General features: G+C 40.0%; 1 long non-coding RNA gene across 1 annotated transcript; it reads left to right on the forward strand.

Moving 5' to 3' along the window:
• Window positions 1-5,636: 5,636 nt before the first annotated feature.
• LOC124171403 lies at window positions 5,637-11,972 on the forward strand. Its single transcript, XR_006867703.1, has 2 exons — window positions 5,637-6,102; window positions 11,683-11,972. It is a non-coding gene; the product is annotated as an uncharacterized LOC124171403 (long non-coding RNA).
• Window positions 11,973-12,270: the final 298 nt, after the last annotated feature.

Genomic DNA, 12,270 nt, shown 5'->3' on the forward strand with positions numbered 1-12,270 from the left:
TAAGCTACCGGGTAGCAATAAATAACGTAGATCTTGCACAATAAACGTTAGATTTTTAACTCTAAAATAGATGCACGATACGCAAAATGATGAAAGTACTCGCAGGTTACCTACACTCTTCAAATGCAGGCAGTCTAAATCGAAATGTAAATATTCAGAAGTTTCACATCCTACAATCGAAAACTATTAAATACCCACATATTAGAGGAGAATCAAACCAGTCAAATAATAGGGTAATGGTCACATAAAATCTTTTTGGCAGCGAATACGCAATGAAACTTGGTCCATTCCCGAAACACTTATCATAGAATAAATAAATTTGATGCGAAATACAGTCCTGAGAAAAAATACGAAGATTTTAAATGGAGAAAATGTTTCCACTATCACAGGCGTTCTTCAGAACAATACGATAATTTTAGCATAGGCACATTCCCCTCACGGCATCATATGCTGAAACGTGAAGACGGGAAGCATAATAAAAATTGGTTTTTCAAAATGATAGTCTCTCTTAAAACGATAACTTAATATATTTGAATAAAGCGTATTTGCGATTGATCCTCGACTTATGGGAATTGAAAATAAATGGGAAAATGGCATGAAGCGTATCACCAAAAGAATAGGTTAGGTATTCACCTCTTAACCCCAAGAAAGTTTGCCGCGAAATGAAATCCTGAGAGACGTCTGACACACTCATGTCAGCCAAATAACGAAATCTGTGACGTCACCATAAATTCGAACCGTTTTCTCTAAAGACCAATGAAAAGCCTTATAACCAGTAAAGATTGCATATATTATGCTATTTTGAACTGTATACAATTAGATGGATAAATAAATAGTGGTATTCTAAATGATTACAAAAACTATATCCCACGGAAAACTATTTTTTGACGGAAAAAAAGATTTGTTTTAAAGATGACGCTGCATACACGGTAAACTTTTGTAAACAGGGTATCGGGTTAATGTAGTGGGTAAAGTGTTGGCTTCCCACCCGGCGGGCTCGGGTTTAAATCCCGGCAGTGGCAGAGAATTATCAGAGACTGCCCGATCCCTGCTTGAGTGTTGTGTGGAGGACATTTCAAGCGCAACACTCCGTCCGTCGAATGGGACGTTAAGCCGTGGTTCCCTTGGCGCCTTTCGCCAAGAGCACGCTAATGCCGACGCCAGGTTCCCCTCCGCCCTTTCTTACCTGACCTTCCCTCATGGCGCAAATGACCTCCGCTGTCGGTCGCCTCCTCCAAGTACCATACCAATTTTGTAAACAGCCAACGATCACAATACTCGTGGTACAACATTCCATAGCATTCCAATCATATCCGAAGGTCAGTTCGATTTCAGATGACGTCATCGCATTTCTTTGTGAAAACCCACAGCCAACCGATCATCTTTCTTTATTCAACTGTCATTTCCAATAGAGCACTTCCACTCCCCTCCTCCGCAACACACCCATATTCCCTCACCAACCGTCCTTTCGGATAATCATATTTGCGCAAGTTTAAAATATTTGTCTGCACACCCTCAGATATTTATTCGATCATTGAAGTCACCGTCTAATTCCGAGGGAACGAGGATAGATAGCGATAAATGCAATCTACCAACAGTAATGCTAAGAAAAGAAGCAGTTGTATCGACGAAGTTACTACGGGGGAAAGAAGTATCCGAATAATGGTTGTGCCGCCACTACCGCTCCGCGGGATAGTGGGTTTCCTTTCCAGAGGGTCGTTATTTTTTGGTCAGTGAGGGAAATTCAAACAAGGCAAACCATTTCCTTTCTTCGTCGTCGAAATATGCGACCGACCACTGAGTCCCCCGCAACCCAAAGCATTATTCGCGATGTACTCCGTAGAATAGAGGCGCATTCGTTGGCATCATGTGTGCACATTGGGAACGCTACTCTGAATTTTCTTTTTCAAATCTCCACGAAATGACAAAAATCACTACGGGCCACAGCAAGCTTTCTCTTGAGACAAACAAGACAGCCATCGAGCAGATTCTATGGGCCACGTGTTTGAATGCAGTTGACTTTGAAGAATATCTAGCTTTTCTGGAAGGACTGACGAACACATGGCCAGAACGCGTTTTTCTTTGGACCTAGAAGGATATGCTCCTATCTTGATTTGAGATGCCTTTGTCAGCAGGTGAGAGGGGGAAAAGTAGTCGGCTTGTTGGGGGCAGGCTTAACAGTAGCGGAAACATAGCGAAGGATGATTAAATATAGAAGTACCGTGTACTGCTGGGAGAAACGCAACAGGGAGGGTACTGAGGCATGAAAAAAACTGGAGAAGAGGGAGACAACTAGACCTAGGTGTACAACCAAAGATTTTGATGCTGATATGTAATAAATCGAAGAGCTACTGAGATTTCGAATTTAATAAAAGAAGAGTAACTGTCCAACGTGAAGTGTGAATGCATTGAAGTATGTTTTTCGTGCCTTGATATTTTTGTCCACATTAATTTATATATTTTATTTGACCCTTAAATATTGTCAATAGTAATTTGACAGCGATATCTTCTATATTATTTCTACTGTAAATATACCTTTTTCTCAACTTATACGTAACCAAACTCTACAAATAAGGTACCAAAATGCACAGAATGTATCAGAGAACATGCGACGGCATATCTTACTTCCTAAATATTGCTATTGTTTCCTAAAATTGGTTTTTAAATAATTACAAAAAGGTAAATATTCCTGACGTTAACGGCACAAAAACTGGTACATTTTTTCATTTGCAGCAATATTTCGCATTCTTTAAATAACTTTTATCAAAATGCGGCTGATTCCACAATCAAGTCTCCTGTTGATACGTATGAGTCATCATGTGCGTTTAACAGAGGATAGTGTAATTACTTCCAATGCTGTGTTTAAAGAGGTCCTCTGACCTCAATTTGTACATGAACATTCCAATTAAATTTGTACATAAGACCCTGCCTTTTTTTCTACATTTTAAAATTAGAAACGCGCCTATCCGTCTGTGGACCTGCATTGAAAAGAGCGGGGGAAGCCCGCTGGGAGCGGGCGCATTACGCTCGTATATCATGAATTGTTTTAATTTTACAAAATTGTTTTTCAAAGCAATTGAAAAGAAAGTGATGTATCAAACTGCAGAAAATAATTTTTGAGTTTTGGCCACTGGCTAGGAAAAAACAAAATGTTAATTTTTTTACAATTTATGGAATTTACCTCGCAAAATTGTGTGTCGCCATTTAAATTTGTGGGAACCATGAGCATGTGCATTGAGGAAATATTTTCCGTCGCATTTGTCGTATTAAAACCTTTTAAAGTGATGATTGTTTTGGTATTTAGAATAATTCCTGATAATTACAATCGCTCCACGCCATTGCAGTCTTGCAGATCACGTCTGGCGAATATTTATACCGTAAAATTTCAGAGACAAGAAAATGAGGAAGTGGAGATGGGCTTTAGGGGAATTTAAGAACGAGTGCTAGAGTAGGAAGGTGCGAAGAAGGAAAGGAAAGGAGGGTTACAGGGAGATAGCGGAATAATGAAGGAACAACAGCTAAGGATATGGAATGCGCCGACATTCTGGTGAGCAGTACGAAATACGTTCGAGCCTCGGTGCGAGTCAGGCATGTTCACCGTCACGACCTCAGTGGCTGAAAAAAGACCGTATTTGAATTTCCCGTCTCTTTCCAAGGTTTACATACCGTTAGAAAGGTAATCCATTCTCCTGCGAAGCGATGGTGACGGTACAAACTCTGTTGGGATACTTTTTCCCCAATAGTACGCGTGAACATTTAATTGATTACGTAGTTATAATTTAGAGAAAGTATGATTGTAACTTTGGTCTGTTTGGTACTATACAAGAGCAAAAATATCCGTCTCTAACAAGGGTTATTATGTTGAATAATTGCCTATGATAATGGAGATGGCGAATTGCTATGGCGGAGTAAAGGAACGACAAGAAAATTAGTCATTGCATTATGCAGTAAGCCCAAAAAATAAAGTATAACTGTGTTCGCATTTGTGCACGGAAATTCTCTACTGTAAAATACACTTAATTGCAATCACCTTTTCGCCTGTTCGTGTGGTCATCGATGAACAAAGGTCATTACGCATTTAATTTTAAATACCTCAAAATTGCAGGGAGGCAATTAATTTAGTATATAGTATGTAGAATCTGAGTTTTTCCCGGCGTATGCTCTGCAGGAATATTTCTCGGGTTTCCCACCGGGTGTCGTATCGGGTTGTAGTTCCCAACGTTTCCATGACTAAGTCTGTCATCGTCATCAGGGGTTAAGACCCCTGATGACGATGACGGACTTAGTCATGGAAACGTTGGGAACTACAACCCGATACGACACCCGGTGGGAAACCCGAGAAATATTCCTGCAGTAGTATATAGTAGTTTACATTCAACTCAAGGCTGTTATTAATACTAAAATACTTAATATTAATACTTAATATTTAGTATTAATAGTAATAATAATTAATACTATTAATACTAAAATTAGTATTGACTATTTAGTCTTCGCATCTATGTGGTATGTGATAAAGAAATACTATCTATAATATGGACAAATTGTATTAATTACCTAAATAAAGTTGGCTGGGTGTGCATAGTTTGTTACTCTCATAATGCCTCCACTATGTTCAATATGCAGATATAATTTTATGTTATACACGTGTTATGAACTATTCAAAATGTTATGAACTATTCAAAATGTTATGAACTATTCAAAATGTTATGAACTATTCAAGCATTAACATAAAAACTTCATCAGTGCCAATACATATATTCATTTTCAGCAAAGGTCGAAATTCTAATGGCATAAATAAAAATCAATGGCATAATTATTCAGCCAGAATAATGATTCCATTAGCCTTTGATGTGAACTTTGATGGAATGAAGACCCATCCATTTAATATAATAAAAAATCTACTAGTGTTTTTCTTCTGTTTATTCGCAGATTCGTTTCCGAGATAGTATTCACAACCTTGAGCCATTGCAGAGTGAAGTAAGCTGATGCCGCCGCTGCAATACGAAATGGATTGCAAAATGATTTATTGCGATTAAAAGTGGAGCCTCCGTTTTCAACTCAAGATATAATTTTTCTGCAAAACGTAAGACTTCAAGAAAAATATAAGGAGATCCTGATGGATACAATTTATCTCCGTGAAGGCAGTCTAGACGGTTGGTTGGTTGGTCTTCCCCGTCAATTCGTTCTCGAGGTAAGTAATATCATTTTATCGTCTGAATTAACCAGTTTTTCATGACAAAAATTAATAGATTACATTAATCTTGTTTCCTTTATTATTCATTAATGCCATAAAAATGGCAAATGTAATGTTTAAACACTTTTTTTAAATAATTACAAATTTTTGCTCCATTTTCTCGAAAATATAGTGTGACGGTCACGCCCGTCACGGTCTTGTTCCGGGAGTTGGGCGGCGGCCGCCCTGGGCTCGCGTAATATTCCAAAGCTAGGTTTTTCTCCTTTCTTTTCCCCTTCCCCACCACCCTTAGCGTTCCAGCCCCCAGGCATGCGTGTGTGTGTGAATGGGTATTCTGGTGATCTTGGGTCGAATGACCAAGTGGTTATATAATGATGTAACGGCCAATTGACCCGGCCGAGTTGTTTTATATAAGTCCTTTTGTGCAATGTCATGTGACCCTCTCCACCCCGCAAGTGGTGAATATAAGGCGGGTGGAAGGGAGTGATGGGGGATCTGCCTTCTTGGGAGCCGCGTTAGCTGGTTGTGAGGTACTGCGGAGTCCGGGGATTGATCTGGGTGAAAGTTGTCTGATAAGTTGTCAGTTACTTTACGAAAAGTGTTCAGCAATTTGTCTTACGAGTGAGACTTGGACAACCATCGCTGAGCATCGCTGGGAAAGCTGGGCCAGGCAAAGGGCATATTGAGGTGCAAATTGGAGAACGCCGTGCTAACCGGAGTGCAAGGACTGCCTAGTCGAGGCGGGACTTGCCATCTGTCGAAATTTCGCTCCGCGGGCGTGAATGCCACAGCATCCTTCGCGAGCAGGAGGAACGACGGAGACGGAGGCATCCAGCGTTAAAGCACCAATCCTGCCCAACTTAAGCCTGCAGAGGAGGAGCGAGTAGTTACGAGCGACGAGGCAGTGGGTGTGTATCGGCCACACAAACTTGTGTCGCCCTGCCATATATACCCCCCCCCCCCCCCAGAAAACGCCGTATAATCGCCCTCCAAGTATCCCCAGTGATTACTTCCCACTGTATAACTGGACAATTAGACAACTTCCCTTTTCTCACCACAATCGCTAAGTAATTCAAAGGACTCCATCGCCTTCAGCAATTCATAATCAATTCAGTGCTCTAATGAACTGTATTTGACTCATATCTCCCAAATATTCACTTACGCTAGAAGGGTAATTGATCCACGATTATTGTAAATTCATTGTTAAATCATTGTGTGTTGCTAAAATGTAATTCATTTATGTTTCACGTACATCATCCGTAATATTGATCACCCATCACATCCCTCACTAGGATTATTCTTGTATTTTTTGTGCCAAGGGTTATTTTTATTGGAATTGTAAATTTAACCAGTGCAACATATATATGTGAAATTGAACTAAACTCGAGTACGTGTGGTTATTTGGGGCGTCAGCTGGGGAGCTGGGGCTGCGTTGTTCCTGATTACCTCCCCCTTGAATCGTTCCTAACCCACTTCCCGATCTCAAATCCTTCGATAAATGAGAAAACGACCCACCAAAAAGGAGGAATTCTTCGGGGTTTGTCAATATAGGGGCGGGTTGTAGGTCGCCGTGGGGACGAAACGTCCCACCCTGTTGCCGAGGACCCTCCACAAGTGTTGTCGGTTCCCCCGCCTTCGCCGCGGCCACCACAGATAGCGGCGAGGTGGAATGGACCGTCACAATAGTCATCGTAAGAGACAATTTTACAGTCTTGGCGACATTAAGAGATTTGACTATTGGAGGTTTTGAGAAGCTGCATAGGCGTAAAATATACGAGAAACCTTTACTGATCGAATTAACTCCAATAGTCGGCATTATAATGCGTGCATAGGGCCAGAAAAAGTAGTCTGGATATTATTTAGATAATTTCAGCTTCTGTGATCGGCAACTTCATACCGTAGTTACCCCCACCGCAGTGTTTTCCATTACTTACTCCTTATTAAACGGGTTCATGGATATAAATAAACGTCTTTTTGTATGAGAATGATGCTAAATTTTTCACCAGTAACACGAAATCGGCTGTGCCTGCAATGCTTGCTTATCAGTATTGCAGAAAGCAGTCATTGTAAAATTGAGTGGAAGAGAGAGCCTTTTGGGGGCATATATGTAAACTTTTAAGAAAGAGTTAAACGGACCGATAGCTTTGCTTGGTCGAACGTTCTAGCGTAAAAGATGACGTACTATAGGAACGTCTGTGGCATGTTTTCTCAGATTTTGCTTCTGTTCTGAAGCGCTTTCGAAATATCTCATTTCTGTGGAGTGCATAAAGAAGAAAGGGATGAGGGGTTTATCTTTGGATGACAAATAAAAAGTAGACAATAGAGCCGAGATTTTAAGTTAGCTTGCATGGCCTGTGTTCCTGGTAGCCAAGATCACCACATTACGTATGTTTACGTGTTCATGTTTTAACAGTTCAATGGGAAGAAGGGAGAAGCTAATCTACATCCCCCACTAAATACGTTTCTCTCAACTCTCTCTCTCTCTCTCTCTCTTCTGGTTATGATTCAGTTTTTCCATTCTCTCTCCCCTAATTTTGATTCAATCCGTTTATTTATCAATTGATTTGCTCATAACTTGAACTCCAAGACACTTTCATGGAGTTTTAACAGTATAGAATGACAACGCAGAATTACTGAAACTGTTAGTGTAAATAAATGTACTACAATTTGCGAAGATTATTATAAATTCCAGGGCATTGTAATTAAACTAGGCCGAGCCTGTTACAATTCTTTATTATGTCATATAGAAGTACAAGAGATAAATATGATAACAATACCAATTGTGCTAGTCTGACTAATGCATTTTTTCGATTCAGTTCCGCGATATCACAAAATAAAACACTAAAGCCAGGTTTTAAGGGAAATACAAAATATTTCAAAATGACGCTGCGTGATGTAAAAGAATTAAAATACTCTTATACAGTGCCATTAAGGAGAAAGAGAGGATAGCCATGTTAAGCATCAGAATATCATCCACGTATCACTACTGTCGGTGAAATGGAACAAAGACCCGGTCAAACAGGGACGGCCGACATTACTGCCTCACAGAGGCTAGCACGTCTATGCTATGAGAGCGCAGTGGGGAGAGGGGTGAGGTTTATCTATTTCACCCAACTAAATACGTTTCTCACGTTAACCCATGTCAATTTGGCATACACATAACCTTAGACTTTAAGAACTAAACATTTTTTAGTTTTAACTTACCGTTTAACCGTTAAGAATGACGCACGACTTCAGAATCTTCTGGAGCGTAAAATATATGATTTTGGAGTTTTCAAAGGTTATTACTTATCCTATGACATCGTAATTCAACAAAGTAGAGCCTATAACATTTTCCTGTTTTTTTTTTAGAATGATGAGGGAAAATATTGCATTATATTCTTGAACTGGTTTTAGAAATGTATTTTTAAATTCTATGCCACGATAGCACAAAATCAAACAATAAGGCCGACTATAACAAAAAACTTTAACTTTCAAAAAAGACGTCGTCTAGTGTAAAATAATTAACACTCTAGTCAGATAAAAATTGTGAAACATCCGTTTTCATATAAGTAATGAAAGACACTTTGTTTCTTCCACAAGTTAATAAAAATTTCTATTTTATTACCGGTTTCGGTTATTACACCATTATCAAGTACTTACAGAAAATATATGGTGGGCAGGGGCGGATCCAGGATTTTTTTCTGGGAGGGGCACAAGCAAGGCCGTATCCAGGATTTTGTTCTGGGTGGGGCACAAGGATACCTCGTAATACAAAACGAATGCAATGATAATGGGGCCGTATTAAACATTTTGCATATTTTTGAGGGTCTGGGGGGGGGCACGTGCCCCCGTGCCCCCCCCTGGATCCGCCTATGATGGTGGGGGAAGGTTTATATATACTATGGTTGTTAAGGTATGGGGTTGGGGGAAAGGTTTAGTTTCAAGCTGGGATTGATAATTCCTGGAGGAGAATGGGGAGAATTGTGAATCTCTAACACGTGATCCGACCCCATTGTACCAGAGACAAATGAAATAAGTGCTCAACAAATGTAGTTTTGTATTGAAATTAAAATCTGGCATTTATAAGTTACAGTGTAATAACTGTGATTCATGCTACATCGGCCAAACGGGACGAGACTTCGAGACAAGGATGAAGGAGCACAGGGTGTGTTGGAAGAACAAGGATGATACGTCAGCTTTCGCCCGACACCTCTTGGAAATGGGGCACCGAAGTAGTTTCGACCCAGAAATACTCCATTTTACCAGTAAAGGAAGGAGGATGTATGCCTTAGAAATTCGGAAGATAGCTACAAATAGAAACCTTGTTAATAACATGACTTTTCTCAACCCATCCCCCTTATTACTCATTACCCTCCAAAATCCCCCACCCTCACAACCCACTTGACAAACCCCCCCCCCCCGTTCTCCTCCAGGAATTACCAATCCCAGCTTGAAAGCGAACCTTTCTCCCCACTTCCCACATTAGCAACCACAGTAAATATAAAAATGCCCCACCAGATATTTCTTTATTTGATAATGGTGTAATTGCCGAAACCGGTACTAAAATATAATTTTTTTATAAGCTTGTTTAAGAAACAAAGTGTCTTTAGTAATTGATATGGAACCTTTCCACCACATACAAGCTTCAAGTTTCGATTTAAATCCGTTTTCGTATCAAACAATCGTCCGTCAACATTATTAAGCTTCACAATGAGTGGTGGAGGAGAGGGATTCCTACCTTTCATTCGATGACATATCCATTGGCGGCAGAGCTCAGCTATCCATCGGCGATTCACCAAAATACACAAAATCACCAGAACTACACATTCAACACACTACTGGCCATAATTTTTCCATGAAAACTTGAAACTTTCACTTCACTGTATAGCTAGATGAGCATTGGCTCCTGTCATTAGGTATCACAGTAGAAATATTCACATTAGTACCCTGAGACACACATTCTGCTGACAGCGTGGCCATCGTTGTGAGTAGCTGACGGTTTGAAAGAGAGCGGTGGAAGCTTGCTATCGAGCCTGTGCTCTCATCCCATTGGATGAAAAATTGAATAATCCACTCCTTTCTCGTAAAATCTGGAAAACAAGAAATGGTCCTAAAGCTACAACCCAAAAAATAAATTGCATCGACGACACTGTACATGCATTTATATGAAAAGAAGGAATGGTAACAGCGGAAATGCATGTAATGTATACTAATTTAAGCCATGCATTAAACCTGTTATTATGATAGATCAACTATTTTAAGTTCATGTATCTATATTTCTGAACAGTTTTAATGAAAGAAAACTTGAGTGAATCGGTGAAAAAAATAGAAAGAGATTCAATATTATGATCGTACATTTGTAAAAGATGGGTGGTTAAAAGCTAAATCTTCACGCACATTTTCGGCACAAGCATTCTTTTGTGCGTAGAAATATATCACGTAACCAGTCCTTACTGCGGGATCTAATGTGTCAAACCTCAAAAATACGGGTAGCAAAAACTAAATTAATGTTGACTAGAACTCATTGCCAAACAGTATATTGTAATTTTGTGCCTAACGTGCAAAACATAATGATTGAATATTCATAAATAGCATGGAATAATAGGTATGAGTAAAAGACATACCTCCACTCTTCAGAAACAGGCCATTTCTCACCACCAACAGCTGTTTAACAGAATGAGGAGTAAGGGGAAAACCGAAAGCAGGGCATTGGAGGATGGGGAATCGGTAAGGAATGTAGGGGGTGTTGCCTAGCCCGAATAGCCCAGGGCAGAGTCAAAAAGTGTTGAACTGAATTTGAGTCGCAGTGTATCACGAAGTCAAACGGGCGAGTTTCTGTTTACGCATCGTTGGGTGAGCAAGGCAGGGTGGCTAAGGGGTGGTAGCAAAAGAGCGTGGGCGAGGGCAATGTCGGGGTAAGTGACTCAGGGCGCCACCCTCTACAAATTAACGCTATGAACACGGTTACAAGAGTGCGCTATCGCTGCAGAAATTGGCTGCTTTGTGTTCCATTGCATGTACTCTGGCTATTTTGAAATTTTGAGGCGAATCTTCGGAACAAGATGACTAAACTTCGTACACAAAATTACAACGAGAGATTTATATAAAGTCCCACGTTTTAAATTAAAACACATGAAATTGTATTTTTTCTTTAAGTTGTTTAGAAATCAAGGTGCTATGGTTGCTTTCCGTAAGAGATCTTGAATGTCTCTTGTTTTGCTCCGAAGACTAGCTTTTATGGCACGGAGGTATAGTTTAGATTTTCAATGTTGCTCATCGTATAAAACCAATATTGATATGCGGAGCCGGAGTGGGGGCGAGAACTGAACCTCAGCATATTTGTCGGCGGGCTCAACATTATGGTGTCAAGCATCTGGGAGTTTGGAAAATTTAAGGCAATTGTGAGTTGCATAAATACTTATGACATCTTGATTTGCCATGTTCGGAACGGTTCACTTTAGCCAAAAGGCAGCTTGCATCTAATTAGGTATTCTTCTCTTTCTCAGGCTCAGTATCCAAGTAACCAAGGAGGACCTACATCAGCTGTCTCCAAATGGCCAACCTTTATCCCATGAAGAGGACGTCAGTGGCAAAAGGCATGTAGAGCGCGGCTCGCGACGATCTGGGGAACCACGTTAAGTCAACGTTCTCCTGAAACCAGCGGAGAATTGAGAAGACACGAGGATGAGCAAAAAATTCGTACCTCTAACATTCAATATCAGATAGTCTTTTTGACATTTATATCATCTGAGTACTCACGTCATTATTACTTTCTAATACAAAATAAATTTTTTAACACATGATTTTAGCTGTCTTTCACTTTGTATTCATCGATATAATGAACACAATTTGGTCATTCTGGTTAAAAATCAAATAAATTTTGGAACCCCAAATAACTTTTTTAAATCAACGCAACAAGATGCTACCAACCTGTACGAGGCAATAGTAGCGTTTATCTGAAAAACAGAAAATAATAAACTGATATAAGGATATTACGGGTTAGGGGTACTTTCACAGTACCGCAAGCCACTTCCTGAGGTCAGAATTTCGTGAAGCCTAGCACCTGGCTCTCAAGACGTCCGTTAAAAATCAAT

This window comes from Ischnura elegans, chromosome X (assembly GCF_921293095.1).
Source record: "Ischnura elegans chromosome X, ioIscEleg1.1, whole genome shotgun sequence".
Lineage (NCBI taxonomy): Eukaryota > Metazoa > Arthropoda > Insecta > Odonata > Coenagrionidae > Ischnura > Ischnura elegans.